The sequence below is a fragment of the Zalophus californianus genome, chromosome 15, assembly GCF_009762305.2.
Source record: "Zalophus californianus isolate mZalCal1 chromosome 15, mZalCal1.pri.v2, whole genome shotgun sequence".
Classification (NCBI taxonomy): Eukaryota; Metazoa; Chordata; class Mammalia; order Carnivora; family Otariidae; genus Zalophus; species Zalophus californianus.
The window spans coordinates 39,214,611-39,239,302 of NC_045609.1; the positions used below are offsets into that span (position 1 = coordinate 39,214,611).

The window sequence follows — 24,692 nt, forward strand, 5'->3', positions numbered from 1 at the left end:
GCTCACCATACTGGGGGGAGGAGGTGGTGAGCGGGAACAGCAGGTGCAAAGGCCCTGGGGCAGGAAAACCAGTGGGGCTGGAGAGCAGCAATGGTGCAGGGGCAGGCAGTGTACTTGGTGAGGTGGGCAGGGGCCAGAAGCACAGGGTGTATGGGCCGTGGGGATGCCTTGGGGAGGGCTATAAACAGGGAAAGGTTTGCTCCATGCCTGCAAGGAGGAACAGGAGGGAAGTGAGAGTGGGGGGCCAGTGAAGGGCTATTACCCTCGTCCAGGCAAAGGAGCTGGAGAGAGGTGGGCAGGTTAGAACCCAGGGAGGATGGACGGTGGAAGTGGCAGATGGCTTGGCTGAGAGGGAGTACCAGAATGAAGGAGGGCTCCTCGACTTCTGCGTTTGATGCCTGCACTGTTGGGGGTGGGGAGAGGGCAACTGATCCAGAAGGGGCCAGTAGAGGATGGAGGCAGAACAGGATCTGGGGAGCAGGCTGTTGTGGATGCTTTGCATTTGCTATACCTGTCAACATTTGAGTCCAGAGGGTTGCTCAGGGAGCAGCTGCCTGGGGAGTGCCAGGCCCCAGTCTGGCACGGCTCTCCTCCCGGAGGCTCTCTGCCAGCCTCCAGCCAGGCTGTGTGGGCGGTTGCTCCCTCGGGGCCTGGCCTGGGGTTTTGTCCCAGTGCATGATGGATGAGGGCCTTCCGGTTCCCTGACTTGGAAGCGGGCGTGGGTGGGGGTGGGCAGTGTCAGCATCCTTGGGGCAGAGGGGGTTGAAGGCTCTGCCCAAGAGGCTGGGCTGCTCAGACCAGAAGGCGTGCTGCTGGGGGATGTTGGAGCACCATTTGCCATCAGCTTGACCCAAGGCCTGTGTGTCCTCTACCAAGCCTTCTTCTCAGCTGGATTGACTTATTGTGAAGTAACCGTGGGTCCTCGTGTGTCTGAACCAGGATGCCAAGGACAGAGGGAGTTAGCAACACGTTTGGGACTTTTTTTAAAGTAAGCTGTATACCCAACGTGGGGCTTGAACTCATGATCCTGAGATCGAGTCCCATGCACTACCGACTGAGCCAGCGAGGCGCCCCAACACATTTGGGATTTTTAACAGTAAACCTGGTTTGCCTTCATTTTGTCATCAGCCAGCTGTGTGACCCTGAATATGTCCCCTCCCCTCTCTGGGCCTTGGAATTCCCACCTGATGCTAGGATGGAGCGAAAGGTCCTCAGGGTCCTGTAGCTTGAGATGCTGCGTTTTGGGTAAAGAGGATTGGTATTGAAGGTCGTGATGCGGGTAAAGACGGGGCCATGGAGATGCCTTGCAGGTCCCTGGGGTGCCGATGAGTATGGCATAGAAGCCACCTAAAGGATGGTCACAGGAGATCAGTCGGAAATGCCAGGTTGCCTGTGGAAGGTCAAAAGGACCAGCTTACCATACAAGCAGTTGTGTCCTCAGGAAAATCACTAGGATTTTTAAAGCCTCAGTTTTGCCATCTGCAAAATGGGGTCCTAAACGTCACTGACGTCAGAGGGATGAATAACTGTGGAGGTAATGTGAGGAGAGAGACCTCAGAAGCTCAGCTTCTAGCTCATGAAATGTCTTTGGCTTCTGGACGTTGCCTTCTCCCTGTCCCTCTTCAGTTGACAGCAGGAATCCAAATTTCAGGGGAGGGGCTCTTCTGCTGTCTGGGCTTCCTCTGAGAGCCACAATCCTGGGCCTGGGCGTCCTGCCAAACCTAACCCTGGAGGCAGTGAACCTCGCTGTGGCCTTGGGGACTGGCCCACTGGCCTTGGCTTTCTGAGCATCAGCTTAGGTATTGCTAGGAGAGGCACTTTGGGGCTCCAACCAGAGGCAGTAATGAGCCCTGAACTCACGCCAGTTTTGTTTTGTGTTTTATTTCTCAAAGAAGGGATGGGCTGGGATTTCCTATCAGCATCGATGTGGTTGCTATTGTGGTTGTTGTGTGTGCGTGCGTGCGTGCGTGCGTGTGTGTGTGTTTTCACTGCTCTGGGTTTTGGAGCTGTGGTGGAAAGTGCGGAAAATAGCAGATGCTGTATCCATTTGCCACCAAACTGTCTTGAAACGCTATAAATATTTTCTAAAAAGACTAGCTTCCCAAGCCCGATGTGTTAGTTATCTCCTCCCTGCGAAACTGATTCCCAAAAATTAAGACAAATAACCTCTTAAATCACAGTTGTTAACCTCAGGTATAAAAACCGTTACCACGCCAGCCGCGGGGCAGAGTGACTCCCTCCGCCTAAGCGACTCCAGGTGGCATCGAGATGGTAGGGGCAGCAGAAAGGGAGGAGCCTTGCGCTCGGTCAGAAGGCCCGAGTCAGAGGCCTGGCTTGGCCGCTCACTGCTGTGTGACCTCAGGCCAGCAGGCTCACCTCTCTGAGCCTCTTGTTTCCTCGTCTGGGTATCAGAGACCTGTTACCTACCACCTCTCAGAGCCGGCAAGCGTCACTGCACTGCGTTTGTGCTCCTCAAAGGTACACAAAGGTGACTGTCAGGGGTTCATGGGCTACATTTGTCACAACCAAGAAAACCCCTCTGCCCCCTGCCCCACCCTGTACCCTCTAGTCTTCTGGCTGTTTTGAGGACAGCCTCCAGGGCCTGGGATGCTTGCTGGTCTCCCTTTCCAACAGAGAGAGGCCAGGGCCTTGAACCCTCCAGCAGATGGGCAGCAGAGTAATGCCACGGTCCACTCTCCTTGCGTTGGCTTTTATGTTCAACTTCTATTCCTGGCAAGGGAGGCTAATTGTGTATTTAAGGTAAGACCATAAAGTTTTTTTAAAAAAATAAATGTAGTTTAGCAAAAACTGTGAGTTGATTTCAAGAACTATATTAAGCAACACCTGGGTGGCTCAGTGGGTTAACCGTCTGCCTTCAGCTCAGGTCATGATCCCAGGGTCCTGGGATCGAGCCTCACATCGGGCTCCCTGCTCCGCAGGAAGCCTGCTTCTCCCTCTGCCTGCCGCTCCCCTAGCTTGAGCTCTCTCTCTGACAAATAAATAAATAAAATCTTTAAAAAAAAAAAAAGAAGAACAATATTAAATAAATGGCAGTCTAGATGGCAGGAGGGATTGACAAAAACCAGGTAGGCTGCTGGGACATATGGGGCCAGTGCACTGTTCACGTTGCCCGTATCTTCACAGTTCCCTGCCAACCTCCCTCACCGTCTGTCTCCTCGTAGAGGAGTGGACGGGGACGGGAGATTAGAAGAACACTCTGGCAAACTGTCCTCTGCCCGCATGACGCTCGCAGGTGACCGCTATGCTTCATAACAGAGGGGCCACAGGGGTCCCTCTGACAGGGTCCAGGCCTTACCGGTGAGGGTGGGAGTTGCTCCACCAGCAGGCATGTCAAATACCATAGGTTTCGTTTTCTGCCCCACCTGGGAGGAACAGCCTGGAGTGCTGTTTCGAAAAGCAAGTCTAAGGTCACGTTTGACTCTGAAAGAGAGTATGGGGATTGATTGTTAATGGCTGCCGTGGTGTGGGCGGGGAGCTTGGTGACATGCCTGACCTCCTGTCACTTGGGAGCTTCTCCAAGCCTGTGGCTGACCTCAGTCCCTACCGCGTTGCCAGCACCAGGCGTGGTGGTCAGCCAGTGATGGAGACAGAAGCTCCGGTTGGAATGAAGCAGGTGCTCCGTGGGCAGCCCAGGAGGCAGGGGGCGCCCCCCAACCACACTGTAGGCCAGGCTCCTGAAGCCTGTGTGCTGATCTGTATATGCCGTGGCTAGCCCTAGGCTGCATACTGGTTAGGCGCCCAGGAAGTGGGTTGACAGACCCGAGAATAGTCAGTGTGCAGCCAAAGCTTCATACCCCCCATCCATTGTTCTTGGGGTCCCCACCAGAGCAGGCACGCAGGCTGCTGGCTTGGAAATCCTGGCTGCCGTGTATATGGACGTCATGGTCATGCTCTGTTGTCCTCTGGGTGCTCACTCTACCACTGCTCTCATATCTGGTCAGTGGGTGAGACAGCCCCATATGTCCCCATTTTACAGATGGGGACACTGAGGCCCAGAGTTGGCAAGTGACTTGCTTGAGGTCATAAAGCTAGTTAATGCAGAGACCTGGCACTCATCTCCTGGCCATTTCACCTTCTACTCACAAAGAAAGCTCAAAAGACTAAATTTATGCATCCTGATGTTTAAACCAGCTAACTTCCTTCCCTCCCTCCCTTCTTCCCTCCCTCCCTTTCTTCCCTCGTTCATTTGGAATCTTTGTAGCCTAGTGGGTAGGAGCTCTGGAACCAAATGGCCTGCTTTGCATTTCAACCACTTCTTGGCCATGTGACCTTTGGCAAGTCCCTTGATCTCTCCGTACCCCAGTTTCTTCATCTGTAAAATGGGCATAAATACAACATAGGGCTGTTGTGACTATTAACAGGTTAACAGTGGCTGGCTCAGGGTGAGGGTTCTCAAGGGCCAGCTGGTGAGTGCAGGGCAAGGGGTCCCTCTCCCAGGCTGTGTCCTGATCATGGGCACTGAGGGATCATAGAGGTGGGTCAACAAGAGCATCTCATGGTCTGGTGAACGTGAGGTGAGAGGTGGATACGTATACCGAGGAAGTATTTCAGGTGGACCGGCGAGGTCCAGGGTGCACTGGATCCCATAGGGTGGTGGGAGTAGGGAGAGCATGCATCAGCCCCAATGCATGAGGGGGTGCTGAGAAAGGCTTACCCATTAGAGGGAGGCTATTAGGGCAAGGCTTGTGGAGGGCAGGGGGACCTGAGTGTCCAGGGCACAGAGCCATGGAATGGGTGGTCCCCAGTCTATTCCTAGAGTGCTGGCTCGGGGGGGCTGGCCCAACGCTGGCAGATCGCAAGTGTCCAGAACTTCTATGGATAAAGGATATCCCCATCCCTTACTCTTTTGTTAACTCCTGCAACTGAGGCCTCTGGGCTCTACTCTGGGATGGGGGCTGGAGGGTGTTGAAGAGAAGTGGAAAGGCCAAGTTGGTTTGTTCCAGTGGTAGGCAGAGAAAATCCTGCCCAAGAGCCTTGGCATGGGGTAACTGTCCCTCGCTCCTCAGCTGATGAGCCAGCTCGCGGCCATCTGTCTGTCTATCTGCCTGCCTGTCTCTCTCCTCTCTGCATCTTTCTGTGCAGAGCAGTATAAACAGCCCCCCCCCCCAACACACAGCCACCACGGATCTGCTCACACGCCTGGTGCTGACACCCCGGCCCACCCGGAGACCCATTTATTCTGCCGCTGGGGCATGGGGCCGTTTTAATCATCCTTGCTCTGCCACAAGATACAGATGGTTGTATTATTAATAGTCATAATTAATCAGCCTCCACGGAGGATCTTTTCCCTGGGCGTCAGATCCTCAGGACGAGGAGCCCCACGAGGGCCCGTTCCAGTCTCCGATTTATAGACAGGGAACGTGAGGCCAGGCGGAGGCGGTGACTCACAGGAGGGCCGGTGACAGCAGCCCAGTCAGTGTTCCTGCCCAGAAGTGGGCTGTCCACCACCCGCACCCCTGGCACACCTAGGTCTCTGGGGGAAGCCTTGAGGGCTGGGGGTGAGAGAGCAGCCCTCAACCTGGGGGGTGAAATAAGGGGTCCCGGGCTGAGAGCAGAGGAAGAAGTGTAGAACCAGAGCAAAGGCAGAGGGAGACGGGGCTTCGTGGGCTAGCAGGAGTGAGGTCTGATTGGGGGCGGCCTTGAGCCAACACCAGCTACCCCCCGACCCTGCACCCTAGACGGTGGGCCTGGGCCCGATGGGGCTGCTTCCCCGACTAAGCACTGTGTCCCACGGACAGTGATTTAATGCTCGCGGCAGGCAGCGTCCTGATTTATGGGCTTGTTCTGGACAGGCCTGACTCCGTGAGCATAGCGGCGGCAACGGGCTTCTCGCGCAGTCCTGCGGATGGCCGCCTGCCCACCTGCTCCCCTTGCACACTCCTGTCTTCCTCAGATCGATGCCATCCACACTCACACACCCACACGTGCTTGGACACACGGCGAGCCGCGGGGCTGGCCGAGACACCCTCTCCTGATCGGTAGGCTCATCCTGAGACTCTGCCGTGGTAGACGAAAGCAGAGTGACGTGGCCCAGAGTCCTGTGGGGAAGTGGGGAGGTGGGCTCATGCTCCGGGGTACTCCAGCCCGTTCCCATTCCCACAGGAGGAGGCTGAGGGGGCACGCAGCACCGGTCCCCAGGCCCCCATGCAGCACCCCTACGTCTCCTCTCCCCACTGGGTTCAGCAGCCCACACAAATGCTGTGCCAGGCCTTAGGGACAGCCCCGTGTCATGGGAGAAACCCAGTCGGGAGCCGGGCAGAGCAGGTCACACACCCGGGCTCTGTCCGCAGCGCATGGCAGCAAGCTTGGCCTAGCCCACCCTCAGCGTCCTCCCATCCATAAAGCACTTGCAACAGCATCGCGAGGATTCGAGGAGTAGAAAAGCTGCTGGCTAAGTCAGGGCCCTTCCCCATCAAGCTTCACTCTCCCAGTCTGTGATGTGGTCATAGTCACCCTTGCTGGCCCTCTCTTGGGGCTCTGTTGAGAGTCAGATGAGAAAGGGGCCCTGTAAAGGGTGGGGTGCCCAGGGCACTGGTTCCAGCTCTGCGTGTGCAAGATGAGGGGCTCTGGGCACGTGGGGGTGGGGCGGGTGCTGGGGCCTGGGCCTCCATCCGATCCCCCCACTGTCAGAGTGTAGCCCTGGGACTTCGGCACGGACTTCCTGGTACCTGGATCTCTAGGAAGCGTGCGTCCCTCATCTTTGAAATGGGCATAGTGATAGTATGTACCATGGTGTGCTGGGAGGATCTGTGAGAAATGTGTGTTGGGTTTGACACGCAGCGGCCGTTCGAGTTGGAGGTGTTCGTTGGTGTTGTCACCAGCCTGACCGCCATGCGGTGGATGCTGGGTTCGGAAGCACAGATAATGCATAAGTGAATGACCCACTGACATCACATTCCAATAGTACCTATGTTTCCAGACTTCACATCCATCCGTCCCCACCCAAGAGTCCAGGCCCTTCTTCGGGGCAGCTTAGAGGAGGTGTGGCGGAATCACACCCCGGCCTGCACGATGGCACCCCGTGGTCTGCGCTGACCTCGGCGGACTTCTGGGAACCAGGTGCCCAGCCCCGCACGGCCACCTGGCTCTGCCAGTGGTCGCCTCTGCTCTTGCTTCGACCACACCCCCACCGGCCTGAGGCCCTGAGAAGGAGGCCCAGAGGCAGACATGATGTCTCACCTGAGCTAGGTGGGGTCTGCAGACCCCGCAGCCAACCCAGGTGCTTTCTTCTGCCAGCTGTAGCCTGAGCCCATGCACAATCCCTATCAGGTGTGGGCTCCCTGGTCTGTGCCCTCCCCCCATGTCAGCTTCTGGGGTCCAGAAGACGTGCAGAGTTCCCATCCTGGCAAGGGCTTTGCTGAAGAAACAAGCCCCTGACACCCAGGCCAGGGCTACAGGGGCTCAGAGGTTATGGGGGCCAAGATGGGCCCAGATGGGCAGGGAAGAGAGAAGGCAGGACAGGCTGGGGCCAGACCTTGAAGGACAGGGGGATTTAGCGCACCGGAAGGGATAACTTTCCAGAAAGATAGAAGTGTGTGGGCAAAGGTTTGGAGTCATTCCTAGGGAAAAGCATGCCTTCTCCCATAAGACATCTGGGCTGCTCTGGCCCAGATGGCTTCGGCTCTCAGTGACTAGTGGCTGTGGGATGAAGCAGATGGCCAGCAAGGGGCGGGGCCACCCCCAGGCTGGAGCCAAGCGAAGCCAAGTGGCCCACACAGGCCAGAGCCCGAGACTTTGGCACCAGCCACTCAGAGCTCTCGACTCGAGAGTTAATGATTCATTTGTGGCCAATTTCTGCTGGCCATTGCCTGGAAATTCCCAAGCCTGCCCCTTCCCTCGGCTCTGGGAGCTCCAAGAGTACAGTTTCATTTACACTTGGCTGAGAACATCTCACCCACTATCCAGGGAATGGCTTTTAAAATGAAAGCAGGAGTGATGCAGGTTAGCCATGAGGAAGAACTGATTGTGGGCTGTAGGCCAGGGGCTGGAGTGGTTAGTTTGTATGTAGTAAAGTTAGAGGCCCCTCTCTGACCCCGTGTGCCGAGTGCTGGTGGAAGGAACCCTATTTGTGTTCGTGGTGCCCCCCCGTTTAGTTCAGAGCAGGTGTGAACGGAGTCCAGTTTAGTGTAATGTGGAAAATGTTGCAGCAGTTACAAGGGGGAAATAGAGCTTCACCCAGAGCAGGACTTGGCTGGGTAGAGAAAGCAATAACACACGCAAAGGCCCCGGGGCATGAAAGTCCAAGGGAAGTTGTTAGAGGAGGTTGAGTAGTTGTGGTGTGGCTGGAGTGTGGAGGGTATGAGAGATGTCTAGAAGTGTGGACTCGACTCATAGGTGAAGGGCTTCGAGGACTTGGGAATTTGGCAGTGGGAGGAGCTGGTGGGGGCAGTCAGGACTGGTACCTGAGCAGGGATAAGTGTTTTCAATTGCGTTTTTGGGTCGTTTGCCCATTCGTGTCTTGATTCTGCTGGTCAACAAACTTTTCATGGCAGCCTGCTCTGTGCAGGCTCAGGCCCGAGCCCTTTATGGGTCCCTGCACCTGGGTGGAGGTGGGCTAGAGGGAAGGGGTTATATGTAGCAATCCAGGGGAGGGGTGCTGAGAGCTTGAGCATGGGTCAGTGTAGAGGCAGGGAGATGGCCGATGACCTTTTCAGACCCACCCAGCCCAGCGTGTTCCTTGTAGACTGGACAGACCACCCGGAGGTTACCCCTGTCCAGTATGATCGTGTGGTCTTACTGATTCCAAGTGTATCTGTCACTTTGCAGATGAGCAGACTGAGGCCCAGAGAGGGGAGGGTGAGTACCAGAGCCCAGACACAGCTCAGGCGCCCCCCCCCCCCCGCCAGCCCTTCCTGGCTGATTGCATACATATCCCCCCACCCACCCCCTGCAGATTTAAGGATATTTCTCCAAATCAGACAAAAGAGAGCAGCCTAATCCTCCAGGTTGAAATGTCCAGGGGCTTGGGGAGGAGGCTTCCTTTATATTTCAACTTTGCAAATTTAATTTCTTCCGATTATTTCTTGACAGTCCCAGGCGTTGGTGGTAAACAACCGCTCTCCCCAGAATGTTTCCCTGTGACAGCAGCTTTCTCTGGCGAGGGTGCTATCAACACTTGGCAGGGCCTCCTCCCCGCTCCCAGCTCTCTGCTCCCGGCTCCTGAGAAGTGAGAGCTTCTGAAAGGCATTCAAGAATGTGGCTCTCCCGGTGTGCTGGGCGGGCAGGGGCTGGGGCAGGCATGGGCCTTGCCTCTTTGTTCCCCACGGCCGCCAGTCGCCCAGCCTGGCCTCAGAGCCTCAAATGGCCCCTGGTTGTGGATGGTCCCCAAGTGGAGGGGTGGGGCGGTATCAGGTATCCGCTGGCTCCTGAGGCCCTGGCGCCCGGGGCCTTGGCCCCCCTCAGCAGCCATGGGGAGCACATCTCCAAAGGGTAACTCTGCCAGGCCTATCTGTGGCCGGGAGACCGGCAGTGTCCCGGCCCTGTGGCCTCCGTGGCCTGCATCACGCTGGCTTAGGTGTCCCGAGTCAAAGCCAGGAAATGGATCTGTGTACAGGGGTGGCGGTGCTGTTGCCCTGGGTGGCTGGGGTGAACCCCAACCTCCTGCCTGTCCACACTGCTGGCCTGGGTTTGAACAGTGCCTGGAGGAGAGGCTGAGGTGACAGCCAAGCCCCTAACCACACACGGCCAGTAACCGCCATTGAAGACGCACGGGGCTGTGGACAGGACAGAGCGCTCAGACGCAGGCTGCAGTGCATTTGCCCACGCTGGACCACTCTCCTGGAATGCCCCTCCTGGACTGCCCTCTGGGCAAGAATTTACCCAAGAATTACTTCTCTGGTGAAGCCTTCCCCTGCAGCCCCTCCTCCAGCGGACGCTGCCCCCTTTCCTCTGAGTCGCCCTCTGGATCTCCGCCAAGACCCCTATCACAAGGTCCTGTGGTCACCTTTCCCTGCAGAGGGCTCCCCCGGTTACCTGCATGAGTGCTTTGAGCTTATCTGTGCTCTATGCGTGCCTGACACATAGTAGACGCTCAGGGAAGGCCCTCAGGATTTAATGAAGGGGTTCCTAAAGGCAGTGTTGGAGTGTCCCTTTGTTAATGATGTGGTGGAGAGGGGAGGAGGGAGTTTGCAAGCGGAGAGGCTGACCTCCCTGTGCCAGCCACCCGCCCCTGCATATCCTGGGCCCCGGGGAATTGCTAGGGGGCTGCAAGGGACCCCTCCCCGCCTCCATGCAGCCCAGCTCCTTCCTTGCTGGCAGGAGCCGGCTCCCTGGGTTGGCCGTGTGATCACTCTCCAGAAAACACCCCAGTGGAAACTGCATGAATGATTGATAAGAGCTGAGAGCTGTTTAATTTTTTCCCCCTGTTTAATGGCTATCAATAATTTAATACGCTCTCTGTATGTTTTTAAGAAATAGCACCCATTTTGCCATCTCCGGTTTAGCGGGCTAAATGATTTAAGTGTTGGAAACGGGCTCTGAGGACGGAGGTTGAGCGAGTCAGAGGGATCTGGAGGCTGGGGGTGGGGGGAGGCAGGTTCAGAGCCAGCTGGGGGTCTGTGGCCTGGGTGTGTGTGTGTGTGTGTGTGTGTGTGTGTGTGTGAAGGGGGAGGGAGGGAGGAGGGAGGGGCGGGTAAAAGCCAGCGCCTCGCTGCTAAGAGCAAGATAATTGCTTTTCCGGGTCTCACTGAGCAGCAGCTGAACAGCTGTCCACTTGCCGCCCCCACCTCCAGTGCCGAGCTTTTCTGGATGACTCGGGGGGGCCCAGGGGGGCTAGGAAGGAGCTCCAGTTAGCACTGCTGGGGGCTGAGAACCCCCCGCCCCCGACATCTTTGGCCCCTTCTAAAGCTTTTAAATCATTTTTCTTTTAATGATGCAGTTATTCTCTTGCCAGCCTTATCTTCCAGATGGGGTAGGGCTGGTGTTGGAGTGGGCAACTTGGAATCGCTAATCTCGGGGCCCAAGGGGACCAGGAAGGTCATCTGCCAGTGCTCCCCCAAACTTTCCAGATGCAAAGGATTCCCTGAGAGGACTTGTTAAAAATTTAAATTCCTGGGCTGCATTCCAGACCCACAGCCTTCCATTCTCAAGGGAGAGGCCTGGGGACACTGTGGGTTTACCAGGCAGCCCAGGTGATTCTTATCGGCAGAGGAGGTTGGGAAATGTCGAGTTCGGCTCTAGTTCCGGTGCTCAGAGCACGCACAGCACCATGTGGCCACTCCCACTGCTTGCACACCTCCGGGGACAGGGCACTCACCCCTCTGGGGAGACAGCACATGCACCTGTGGAAAGTGTGCTCAGTCCAGGGGTCCCTCCAACATTAGGCTGGTCCCACTCAGGCTGTCCTCATGTGTGTGGAGTTACCTCTGCCACAGGCAGACCACCTCTCCTAGGACCTCTCCCATTCTGGCTGTCCTCCGGCTTATCTATGCCTCTCTGTTGGCCAAGGAGCTTCCTTTCCTAGAAAAGCACTCCGGGTACCAGAGAAAATGTCCCAGGGATAGCCCAGGCATGGGGGTGGGGAGGAAGTGGGCAGACACCATCCCTGGCACAGTGGGGACCTGGAGGGAGGCAGAAAGAGACCTGGGCTGCAGAACCGCCATGGCCTGTCAGGGGCCAGGCCTCCCGTGGGAGAGAAAAATGTGACTCATCAGAGATTGTTGACTAAGCCAGATCTCTGGGATGACAGCGAGGGATCTGAGACCAGAAGAAACTCCCCCAAGGTCACACATATCCGTTAAGAACAGGGCTGGGACTGCAAAGATGGGGCGGGGGTCCAGAGAGGGGCATCAGGATTGAGGCCCTGGCGCTGGGGTCCACTGAGACCCCAGGCATCTCCAGTCTGGGAGCCAGAACAGGGGAGGGCTCTGCTTCTCACTAGGCGCTCGCTGATAGAGACAAGTCAGGACATCCAAGGATTTGTAGCAGAGCCGAGGCCCCGTCTGTCTGGCATTACAGCTCGTCCTCCGCTTTGCCTGGTCTTTTGCATTGTTTCAGCAGAGAGACAGCGCTGACTGCATGTCAGCCTTGCTCTTTTATTTTAATAGATCATTAAGAGGGAAGGAGTGGTACACATTTCACAGGTATCATTATGTACTGCAAAACAAGGGCACCCCTCAAGCCCTCCTCCATTGCATAGACCCTCGTTGTACCCTCAAATTCAGCCCCACCCTCGACGTGTGTGGGAGAAGCCTGGGTCTTGGCAGGTGCTGGCATACAACCCATCTTGTGATCACCAGTCCCCCCAGTGCCCCTTCACCGAAACCTGCTCTGGTCATCACAGCATCACTCTGGGGGTGGGGGGGGGGGGGCGTGGGTGTAGGTCTTGACCCTGGAGGAAGAGGAGGAAGGGTGCCACCGAAGCCTGACAGGGCTCTTGCTGGCAGAGCTCTAACAGCTGGCGAGACAGCAAAAGACTAATCCGTGCTCAGGAAGGCCCAGCCCCAGAGAGAGAGCTGCGTGAGTCTAGATACCTGGGCAAAGCCTGGGGGCAGTCAGGGAAGGCTTCCAGGAGGAGGTGCCACCTGCCCTTCAGCTTGAATCATGGAGGGAAGAGCAAAGACATCCCAGGGGCAGGGGTGTGAGGCAGCACTGTGAGTGTGCAGGGGGAAGTGAGATGAGGCCAGCAGGGCAGGGGCTGGGCTAGCGAGGTGGGCAGAGCAGGGCGGGGCTGGACCTGGTACGGCTGGGTGGAGAGCCACAGAAGGTTGGTTTGTTTTCAGCTTCCATTGAAGTATCATGTCCATGCAGAAAAGTGTGCCTATCCAAAGTGTAGCTTGACAGATTGTCACGAAATGAACACAGTCATGTAACCACCACACAGATGAAGAACATTCCAGATGCCCTAGAACCCCCTGTGTGCCTCCTCCCAGTCCCTGCTTCCCCTCCAGGACAATGACTCCTAATTTCCAACAGCATGCTCTCCACCACCTATTGCTGCCCAACAATACAAATACCCCAAAACTTAGTGGCTTCAAACAAACCACCACCATTTATTATGTCTCCGAGTTCTGGGGTTTGCCTGGGCAGTCCCTCTGCTGGTTTCCCTTGGGCTCATGTGACTTTAGTCACCCGAAGGGCCGGCTGGACCAGAAGGTTGGCATTGGGCTCAGTCACATCTGGCAGTCAGTGCTGGCTGTTGGCTGGGTGGCCTCAGTTGTCCCCCCATTCTCCTGTAGAGGAGACTGGCCTCTGACAGGGCCAAGGCCATAAACAGTGTGCGCCTGAAGGCCTAGTCTCTGTAAGCCAGAAAATGTTCCTTTCACTAAATCCTATTGATCAAAACAAGTCTCAAGTGCAGCCCAGATCCAGGGGGTAGAGAATAGACTACCCCCCCCACCCCCGCCGAAAGGAGTTACTGCTGCAAAGAATCTGTCACCATGTTTAGTCGACCACAAACACAGAGTGGTCTGCCTGTTCTTGACCTTTCTGTAAATGGGCCCCTTAAGTATGTTCTCTATCGTGTCTGGCTTCTTGGGGTTGTTGGGTTTGTAAGATTTCTCTATCATTGGATCTAGTTGCAGATCCTTAGTCCTCATTGCTGTGTGGTATTTATTCCATTGTGTGGACACACCAGGTATCTATTCTATGGTTGATGGCCATCTGGGAGGCTTTTGGGGTTTTGGGCCCTTACGAATAGCACTGCTCTGAACGTTTCTAGTACACATCTTCGGGTGCTCCCATACACACGTATCTCTAGAAGTGGAATTGCTGGGTTGCTGATAAGCCGCAGGGTGGGAGATACTTCCAAACTAGTTTCTAAGGTGGTGACCAGTGCATGCCCCTCCAGCCGTGTTTGGGAAGCCAGCAAAGGCTTTGTGGAGGGGAGCAAGGTGTCCTTGGGGCTTTTAGAAAGTCCCCCTGGCTGAAGATCTCTGACCCTGAGGCTCCCTGTAATGTCCCCAATGGGCCCACCTGGAGCCACAGGCCATCAGACCAGATGTAGGGTCTGGATGTAGGGCCATCAGACCAGATGGCCTCCCAGACCCCCAAGACTCAGAGAAGCTGGGTGCCTGCAGAACTGACACACGAGGATGCAGGAGCTGAAGGGGCTGCCATGGTGGCCTCCATCCGAGATAGTTCTGGGCAGTGGGCAGAGCAGTCCCCAGGGAAACTGGGGTCTACCTCTGACCTTGCCTCTCTCTTGCTGTGAGACCCTGGGAGGAAACCCTTTCCCCAGCAGGGCCTTGCTTTCTGCATTTGGGAATCAACAGAGAAGAGTATCAGCCTCACCAAGTCTCTTGCCTCTCCCCAACCTGAATGCTGTATTCTAGAATCTAACAGGGAAGGGCATCAGGAGGCCCTTGGAGAGCTCAGTGGACTTCCTGATTTCAAGACACACATCAGGGGCGCCTGGGTGGCTCAGTCGGTTAAGCATCTGCCTTCGGCTCAGGTCATGATCCTGGGGTCCTGGGATTGAGCCCCATGTCGATCAGGCTCCCTGCTCAGTGGGGAGCCTGCTTCTCCCTCTGCCCCTCCCCCTGCTCACTCTCTCAAATAAATAAATTTAAAATAAATAAATAAATAAATAAATCTTCAAGACACATGTCAGTTGGCCAGTTTTATTCATCTTATTCACTAAACACCTTCACTGCAGCATCCGTCTGTCACTCATCTGTTTGTCCATCCATCCCTCCAACAGTCCCTGGCCTTGCTAGCCTCAGAGGAGAGGGATAAACCTGACCTCATTCCTTTGGCCCAGAAGCTCCGCCGAGGGAGGAGACGGGCCTCCAGAAAGCTGGAGAAGACACGGTCGGCCAGACCCCAAGCCCCCGGGGGGTGAACAAGGCAAGGAAGGGCCTGTACAGGAGGGCTCCATGGAGGCACTTGAGCAGTGTCTTGAAGGCCAGCAGGGCTCTGAAAGACAGAGCAGTGGGGCAGAGGGCTCGGGGCAGAGCACCAGACATGTCCCGAGGCCGGGCACCTGGGGCCTCGGGCCGGCTACAGCACAGATGTGTGTGTGTGTGTGTGTGTGCCCTCGAGCTGCTGCTCTCAGTGCCCAGCTGCAGAGGGCCGGCCCTCGGTGCTGGGGCCTGGGCCGGGCCTCTAACACCAAGTTCAGGAGACAGGCCCTGGCTGGGGAGGTGGGGGGCAGCATCCAGTTTCTGGGATGGCTCCACTTTGGGGGGGCCAGCTCAGCCTTCCAGGAGATGGCCAGCTGAGCCCGGGCAGGCAGGGCCCGGAGGTCAGTGGAGGAGGTAGGGGCCGCCTGCGAGGTTGGCTTGGAGCTCACTGTGCCCTCTGGTCTGTCCCGCAGGACTTGCAGTGCTGCGCTCGGCCCCATCAGACCGCGGGGGCCGTCGCCTTCTTCCCACCTTGGCCTCCTTTTCCTGACGCCCTTAGCAGCCTCAAGTCCCGGTCGTCCACAGAGACCTCAGCAGGTAAGCAGGACGGGCTGGCCCTTGGCGCTGTGCGTCTGCTGCCGTGGGGCCGGGGGAGCGGGCAGCTGGGCTGTCATCACGGAGGAATGAGGGGACGGGGCTTATTTCTCAGTTTTCACTTCTTCCTTGGCCCCCCTCCTCTCAGACAGTGGAGGGGGTTGTGTCCTGGCCTGGGACTTGGACGTTAGGTTTTATGCTGTTGCCAGGGCCCGTGTGGCCTTAGGCAGGCCTGTCCCTCCCCGGCCCTCCCATCTGTCCTTGAGAATAATAATGGCACTGTGTGCCCAGCACGGCGCTAAGTGCTGTGTAGTTATTGACTCTTTCCATCTGCACACCAACCTGTGAGGCAGGTGCTGCAATCAGGTCCATTATATAGGCAAAAAGACGGAGGCTTGTGGTTGGGAAGTAACTTGCCCAAGGTCATGTACCTGGCTGAGTCCCCACGGGGTTCACTTTTGGGTCGATGTGGCTCCGGTGCACCAGTCCCTAATCCTTGGACCATTCTGTCCCTGGCCGTGCCCACCTCTGCTAGCCTCCTCCTGGGGGCAGGAACTGAGGCAGTCACGGGGTCTTCAGAAGTGCCGGGTCCTAACCCAACTCATGGCAAAGGGAGGGGACTCTTACAAGGTGACAGGGGCTGCAGGGGCCTTGGACTGCGCCTCAGTTGTGGATGGGATGTGACATGAATCAGGCCTGGCTTCTGGGGCCCCTGAGGGGGGTACGTTGGGCCCCTTCTAGAGGAGGGGCATGTTGGCTGGATAAGGTTCTCTCTCCCTCTGCCTCTCTACTTCAGTTTCCCTAGCTTGTATTAAGCACTTACTGTATGCCAGGCCCAATGTCAGGCCCTAGGTTGCAGGGGACAGGGGCTCATCTCATTCTGGGCTCTGGCGGAGAAGCAGGGAGAGCACAACAGATGTTGTGCAAGCCACATACCAGTGCAGTGAAGTGGTGAGAGATTGGGGGGGGGCGTGCATTCTGGAGGAGGTAACCCAAAAGTGAGTAGCTTTGTAAGGAGACAGGAGTGGGGGATGGGTAGGAAACTCTGGCAGGATGGGGGATGAGGTTGGCAAAGGGATGGGAAGATCGTAAAGGGCCACAAATGCCAAAATGGAGAACTAGATCCCAAGGGCAGTGGGGAGCCATGGAGGGTTCTAAGTGAGATAGGGGCCTAATGAAGGTGGCTGCATTGGAGAGGCTGTCAGAAGGGCCCTGCTGGAAGCAGGGAGACTAGAGGGACTGTCCCAAGGGCACAGTAAGAAGTCAGATGCCTCAGGTAGGGCCGGAACAATGGACGCAGAGCAGGAGTGAAAACATAAGACACCAAGGCAGGGAAGTTGGCAGGACTGCAGTTGGCCAGGGTGGGGGGTGGGGCATGAGGGTGGGAAAGCTGCCATGATGTGGGGTGAGGGGTAATGATAGAGCTCTGAGTGAGTATGGGGGAGTCCGGAGTCTAGGAAGGCTTCTTGGAGGTGGTGGGCCAGGTTGTGGTCCAGTGTGTCTCTGAGGGGGCCAAGATTTTCGTGAGGAGGAAGATGATTTGGGTGGTATGATAGTTACACATGGGCATGATGTTCTCATCTACAAGTATTGATACACATATAAGTTCCAGAGGATTCTCCCAACCCACCATCATACCTGTATCCATGTGCACACACACTCGTGCGCACAGACACGCACATGCTTGTAAACCTGCCCATGCGTGCTAAGGGATACAGATGTGCATGCACACCCATGCACGAACAGTCACGTGTGCACAGACACGTGCGGCAATATGTGGAGGAACACTCCCTCACGTGCACATGTACACAGACATGGTTTGCACATGCTACAAACATACACGTGTGCACACAGGTAGACGTGCACTCCCATACACACTCACACGCATTTGCAAACTACCATGGTGACGCCCCACAGCAGGTAGGCACAAGCTCTTGCAGCGCACACAGTCCCACATACACACAGGCATGCGCTCCCGTGCACACACAAGGAGTGTTCCAGGAGGAGCTGTTCGGGGGTTGGTGGCTTCTCACCTGTCAGAGCTCCCATGGCACAGGGAGTCGTGGGTTCTGTCTGGTGTGGGCAGCTAGTCCGTGTGTGAGGAAGAAGTTTAGGAAAGACCTCCAGGAGACAGGCGGGACAGGGCGAGAGATTTGCCAGGTTGCTTTTAGAGACACAAAGCAGACCGAACACAGAGCCCAGCTCTTGCAAAGTCCCAGAGAGGTGAAAGTTCCTTCACTGGCCCTGCCCCACTTCCCCACCAGTGTCCGTCAGAATCTACTAGAATCGGGACTGGCTACGTAATTTGTGGGGCCCAGGGCAAGACAAAAATGAGAGTCTCATTGTTCACAGATGATTATGGATCCCAAGACGGTGACAGCAGAGCATCAAACCAGGAGAGGGTCCTTCTAAGCTTGGGGCCCCGTGCAGTTGCCCAAGAAGCCAGCTCTGCCCAAATGAAGCGTAGTGGTTGCGGGATTAAGTGCCAAGAACTGAGTTTGTGTGCAGTCTCCACCAGTAACTTACCAGCCCGGAGACCTTGGGCAAGTCCTCTTTCGCCTCTGGGAGTCTTGTCTGCCAAGGAGAGAGACATGCCCCTCCTCCCACAGTGCCGGCATTCATCTTATCCCCAGCAACCTGGGACAGTGGTTTCAGTTGGGGTGGGATTATAGCCCCTCTGTCAGGCAGTGGTGTCAAGCATTCCCTGACCTTTGGCGGCCTGGTTTTTCTGTGCTTTGCCAAATCCACCAAGGGCAGAGGTGGTTGGGAGGGTCTGCTCTGTGTTTTATTTGCAGAGTCTTCTGCCTGATTGTCCTTTGCCTGCCCATCTCTGCTTGGCAGACTCACTCCTGTAGGTCAGATGCCATGGAGCCTTCTCTGACCCCCGCCTCTCCTGCCCGACTTTTGCCCTGAGACCCCTCCAGGAGCTACCATGACCTCTGGCACTGTAGACTTCTCTACCGTGTGCAGAGCTCTTTCATTCACATCCCATCCCTCCACTCAACAAGCCCTTGAGAGGTCCTATCCTGCTCGCCAGATGGAAAACAGAGGCTCAGAGGTGCAGCCCCCACCCTAGCACCTGGCTGAGGGCAGGCCCACAGTAGGCAGGGGTGCGGGCAGGGGCAACAGAAGGAGGCCCCTGGGCTCTGCTCCAGGCCAGCTTCCCATTTCAGCGTTCTGGAAGACTGGCTTTTCCCCCCGGTAAAGAGCTCCAGCCTCTAGCCCCGTAGAGACCCCAGAGGTGCCTGGGGTACCGAAGAGGGCCTGGTGGAGCTGGATGTCTGGCCAGCTGGAATAGACCAAGCCCCAGCCCTGCTCCTCCCTGCGGGTGACTTGGCCCTGTTTCTGCAGCCAGGCGGCCTGCAGCCAGATGTATGTGGTTCCTAAGCTCGGGCGAGTCCCACATCAGGCAGAGAGGTGAGAAGGCCCCAGCTGGTCTGGGCCATAACAGCCCACAGAGACTAGACATAGAGAGAGGGTCTCTCATCAGGGGCATGACAACTGGCCCCATGTGGCCGGCACCTTGGGAACAGCACTGTAAACACCTTGGGTGGATGAATGCAGAAGGTACTGACGTGATCAAGGGTATAGACTCTGGGCCAAGGCTTCGGGGTTTTCCAGCTCTGCCACTCCTCTTTGTGACGCCGGATTAGTGGCTTGACCTATCTGTGCTTCATTTCCTCGTCATTAAAATCGGGATAATGATAGGACATACCTCACTGTGTTGTGAGGAATTCGGTCAACTAAGCCATGAGAATCTTGGCAACGGTGCCTAGCACGTGGTTTGCACCCCACAGCGTACGGATGGATGGTGGGCGGGCAGCTGGAGGAAGGCGGCAGAGCGGACCCGAGCGCTGTGGGCACACGGAGGGGGAGCAGGGTGACATGACTGGTGTCATTTAAGAAGGGATATAGGGAGACAGCAGGGTTGGGGTTGGGCTGGATTTGAGTTTCATGAGGTAATCACAGTTGTTGATCCCAGCTCTGTGGGCAGGGATGCGGGGTGACAGCCACACTCCCTGGCCAGCCCCTCCGGCCCCTGGTTTGTGACTTCGGGCTGCCAGCATGCACACCATCAGCTGTCAGGCAGCAGACTTCCAGGGTTACATGGCGCAAGGCAGGCTTGGGGCTGGCTGCAAAGACCTTGACAGCGGGCCTGGCAACGGCCACGCAGCACCGCCGGCATTCCTGGGGCCCCATGTGGCATGCCTGTCCGTCTTCAGCACCAGCTGAGAATGCACACCCCATTCTCCTTGCCTGGAATTTGTTGCCCGAAGCCCAGGCCCCTCCACCACCAGCCTGGGTAGCCTGCCCTGAGCCCACACCCCTGACCCCAGCTGGAGCTGGAGATCATCTACAGCCCACTGGTCATTCCTGCCCCAGGTGGGCCACTCTCTGGGTTGGCAGGGCAGGGCTGCTAGACTTGGTTCAAACCTCAGCCTGGCTGCACACCTGCTGTGTGACCTTGAACAAGTTGCTGCCCTTCTCTGAGCAGTTCTTTATGGTATGTAAAACCAGAACCAGTCAGGGTTCATAACCTGCAATGGTCTCAAGGGCCTCGACAGTCCAGTGACGCTGAGATTATCTTATTATACAGATAAGGAAACTCAAAGCACTAGAGAGGTTAGGAAGCATACCCAGGATCACAGAGCTATTGGTAGAGCTGGGATTCAGCCCAGTTTTATTTGACACCGTAATATGTGTTTTCCCCACCACAGCAAACTGTCTGTGATAGGTACTTGCATGTTTCTGGGTGATCCAGTCACTGTGCCAGCCAGAGTCTGCTGAACATTTACCAGGCTCCGGTACCGTGCTAGGCACTGGTAGCCAAACCGGAATCTGCATTGAGAAGCTGGGTGAGCACAGCCCTGGGCTTGGAAGTCCCAGAGTCTCCAATGCGGATCATGCTAGCAGGGGGCCCTTGGCGAGTGAAGGCAGAAGGAGCTGGGAGGAGCAGCTCTTCCCTGACACTAGAGGAGGCAGTCAGGGGGTACTGCCTTGAGGAGGAGGCTGGATCCCTACACGGAGTGGGAGAATAGGGTCTTCCTGGGGTCTCTGCACAACTTGGGCAGGACTCACCCAGTGGAAAGGCCAGTTGTAGAGGGAGGTTCATTCAGCCACAACTGGAAGTAGATGCTGAGGTGGCCCCTGAGGGCCTCAAAGGCTGGGCCAGAGTTTGACCTTGATCCTGTAGAGAGTGAGGAGCCAAAAGGGCTATCAAGCAGCAATAGCAACTCTGAAGGCCAGGAAGGGAGGGCGGGCTTTGGCCCACCAGCTGGGGCTCCCAGCTCCACTCAGAGTGGTGACAGCAGGGAGAAACAGGGCTGGGCCTTGTTTACTCCAGCCAGCCGGACCCCCAGTTTACCAGGCCCTCTTCAGCACCCTAGGCACTTCTGGGGCCTCTCCTGGGCCAAGAGCTCGAGCTCTTTACCAGGGAGAAAAGCCAATCTTCCCAAATGCTGGAATAGGAAGCTGCTCCAGAGCAGAGTCCAGGAGCCACCCTCTGTTACCCCCATCCGTACCCCTGCTTGATGTGGGCCTGACCTTCGCCCACAGGTGGCGTTGCAGGGAGACATGGGCAAACCTGTTGAGTGATGTGGTAGGGACGGAGAAGCCCAGAAACCAGCCCAGCGTCATCCAGCATCACTGCGACAGGTGCAAGAGACCAGCAGGCCAGGCGAGAGGCATTTTTCCCGAGGGTGGGAGGGCAGGTCTGCATCCCCCTCTGGCTCTCCCAGAGTCCGGTGTGAGCCTCGCCAGCTGAGTGTGATCACCCCTGTAGGGATGCAGAGCTGCCCATGTGCTGTAGGGGCCCCTGACCTCGGCCACCAACAGGACTCTGCAAGGACATGGCTGGGAGTTGGTAAATTATGCCCAGAAGGATTCCTTGGGTGTTACTCACCCCGGGTGCTTCTCCCTCCCACTGATGTTTGCTCACCTGGCTCTCTCTGAGCCCTGGAGTCGGTCTCCCTCTGGTCCGTAAGCCACACACTTAGGATGAGAACAACCACACCCCTGCCCTATGTCCCAGGTCCCAAACCTCAGTGACCTTGCGGGGCGGGAGCAGACACTGGGTGCGGCTGCAAGGGTGGCATCTTTATTTGAAGCATAGCATCCCAGCTGCCTGGGGGAAGAACAGTCTTTAGAAATCATTTGGCCCAATGCCTCATGGTACAGATGGGGAAACTGAAGTGTGGCCCAGCGTGGCACTCCATGCTTTCACCTGAGGCCACTGCCACCCTCAACTGCTTTCGAAGCATGGCAGGGGTAGACCCTGGCAGGGCCCCAGACCCACGGTGGGGGTGGTGACCTGGCCATGGGGCACAGTGTTTGAGGAAAGGTGGGACCAACCCCTGAGGGCCTGGAGGCACAAGAGATTAGGGCCTGGGAATTTCTGGGAGTCTGTGGAGATCCACCCAGGACCGGGACTGCGAACAGCATCGGGCGCCCTCAGACCTGGCTCGGTGAGGCCTCTTTTGTATTCCACCTTCTATAATCACCACCTCCTGCCAAGGCCTGCAACCATTAGGGCTTCTCCTTCCATCTGTTTACCAAGAGAAAAGAGTGAGGGCTAGAGATTTCAGGCCCAGAGGCCAGGGCAGAGAGCATGCTCTTTAGCAGGGCCCTATTTGAAAGCTGAGAAGATACAGGGGGTGAGAAAAAACAGAAGGCTCAGGAAACCAGAGACTACCCAAGTCCCTTGTCAGCCCCCTGGGCTGAGCCACAGCAGGGTGCTCAGCAACCTGCAATCTAGGAGGCTGCGGATCTATGTGTGGTATCCAGAAAAAACATCTGGGTTCCAAGGGACTCTAGGGTCAAGGAGGGCTTCCTGGAGGAGGTGGAGCCAGACCCTGAAGAAAGACCATGACTGTGAACTGAAAGCATTCCAAGCAAATGGACCAGCAGGGTCAAGGCCCTGAGGCAGGCATGCAGGGTGGGGGTGGGGGGCAGACCAGTGGGGCTGGGTGGAGGGCCCAGACTGGGCAGTGAAGGAAATGAGGTGGACATGCCCCCTAGAGGCCAGATGGCAGAAGGAGAAGGGAGTTTGCACTTTGCTTCTAACTTGCTAAATCCCTGGGCAGATTCCTGCCCCCCTTCCGGGCCTCAGTTTCCCTCAGATCTCCCTGGAGTTTCAGGCACAGCAGGGCAGTGCCTCAGCGGAGGGGTCTGCCTTTGGGGAGGGTGTGGGCAGGTGCCAGGATCCTAGGCTCCCTGGGAGTTGGTGGCCAATGGCAAGGGCACTGCTGCTGGACCTAGGGCTTCTCCTTGGCTGCGGGAGAGCTGACCTCAGACTCCAGGGGTTTGCCAGGAGTCTCCTCCAGCCTGGCTGGATGGGGCATTGGGCCCCCTGGGGAAGACCCCCCTCCCCACCCCCATGGGCTAAGAGTCTGGTTTCCAGAGCCGACTCCAAAGCTGAGAGTCTGTGGGAAGGGGGAGGGGGTGGCCCTCCCCGAGGATGGAGGCCAGCTCAGAGCCGGACACAGAGGAGGGGACCGTTGGGAGTCCCGCACGCCAGCACCAGGCCTGTGATGTGCTTCGCTCTGTGTGTGTTGGCGCCCCTCTGAGTGCAGGCCCTCCCCGTAGCCCAGGGCTGAGCCCGGGTTGTGTTTGCTATGCCTTCACTGACCCGCAGCGGCCTTTCTCACTCTCTCCTATCAGCGGGGTGGCAGCCACGGGCTCCTGGACACCTAGTACCCGAGATTGCACAAACCTCCCCAGCAGTTTGCACAGCGGTCGGCTCAGGCCCAGCAGCCTGGGGCTGGCCTGGGTTCCTGCTCAGGAAGCCCAGAACTCTCTTCTGCAAGAATACAGCAATCACCCACAACAGGAAGGACAAGTCACCCTCCTGCAAAGCCTCTTCATGACCCCAGCTCCTGTCCCCCTCGAAAATAATAAAATGGTGGGCTTTGTGGGGCCCATTTTGTAGAAACTGCAGTTTGGGAAGAGAAGGCTAGAGTCCTAGGCCCCTGGTCAAGCTCCTTTGGGGACCAAGCCCATGTTTCTTGTTCATGGCCAGAAGGCAGATGTGCCAGGGCCTAGGAAGAGGAGGTGGAGGAGGGAGGGAGACCCACCCTGGGGGCCCAGGGGCCAAGGGAGCGGTGGACAGAGACGCCAGTCATGTCTCTCTTCCTTGGCTCCAGCTACTTTAATTGGCTGGGTCTGCCAGTGTACTGACATTTACCTGGTGGGGAGGAGGGCCTCCTTCCTCTTGAATCAAGAGGCTAAAAATAACTGGGCCCAGCTTTCCAGGGCCCCTGCCCATCCAGCGCCTTCCTGCCCACCTCGGCGACCTTTTTCCTGGGTGCTGCGAGCTAATTGCTTTGTGTGCATGCAGTTGCTTGTGCTGAGGACTTCCTGGCATCGTGCACTCAGCTCCAAAGAGTGAAGAGAGGTCTCTGCAAAGCCTACCTGACCCCCAGGTATTGGGGCGATGGGCCCCTGCCTGAACCCCCGGCACTCGCCCCCTTTTCCCCTGGGTGCAGTACCCTGCCAAGCTGGCCACCCTACCTCTGCGTGCTTGGGCCCCTTCCCTGAGCTGCCGGAGTTTCCCCTGGGCTCCCTAAACTCTATGGGGAGGGGAGGCTGTGCCCCTCATCCTCAGAGTTATCGGGTGCTCACCTCAAGTCCTAACACGGACATACAAGTTGTATGCTCCTGTCCGTATGCTGCTTGTTCATCCTGTCACCTGAGCAGCCGAGAAGAACCCAGTCATTGGAGATGGACATGTTTAAATCGAGCTGTGCAACCTTAGCAGGTTTCTGAGCCTCTATATTCTCATCTCTGAAATGGGCATCAAACATGATCTTGTTGTGTTTTTGTAAGAATGAAATGAGGTCACTTGCAGAAAGTGCCAGATCCAGAGAGCTGGGGCCCCAGGGCTACCAGGAGGCGTGAGTACCTCTGGGGGCTTCCCTTTTTCTTAGTAAGGTATCAGTAAACCCAAGGAACCTAATAAATTTGGTGGATGTGTTTGGACCAGAAGGGGAAGGTCTTGACCCAGAATGAGGACCAGGGACTCAGTCTCCCTGAGAACAGGGGTCCCTTGCCTGTTCCTATGTATACACCTCCAGGGCGGCCCGCCACACCTGCCCAGCCTGTGTGTTTGTCCAGTCCTCGCCCTGGGTCAGTGCAAGCAGAACTGTGTTGACCCTGACCTACAGGTCCTCCGCTATGGGGTCAGCCCAGTGGAAATAGAAGCGGTTTTCTGGGCTCTGTGCTTGCCAGCCGTGAGAACACGGGCCAGGGGCTGAGCTCCTCCATGCCTCGGTTCCGCCGTACCTCGGTTCCTCCTGTGCA

The 24,692-nt window shown here is 56.9% G+C and overlaps 1 protein-coding gene across 6 annotated transcripts in view; it reads left to right on the forward strand.

The window, feature by feature from the left end:
* The window catches only part of ZMIZ1 (zinc finger MIZ-type containing 1), a 235,938-nt gene that overhangs the window by 31,528 nt on the left and 179,718 nt on the right, over positions 1–24,692 (forward strand). For all 6 annotated transcript variants that reach the window (XM_027593382.2, XM_027593427.2, XM_027593417.2 and 3 more), the window contains exon 2: positions 15,275–15,398. The gene's annotated coding sequence lies outside the window, so the exon portion shown is untranslated. The remainder of the gene's footprint in view (positions 1–15,274; positions 15,399–24,692) is intronic.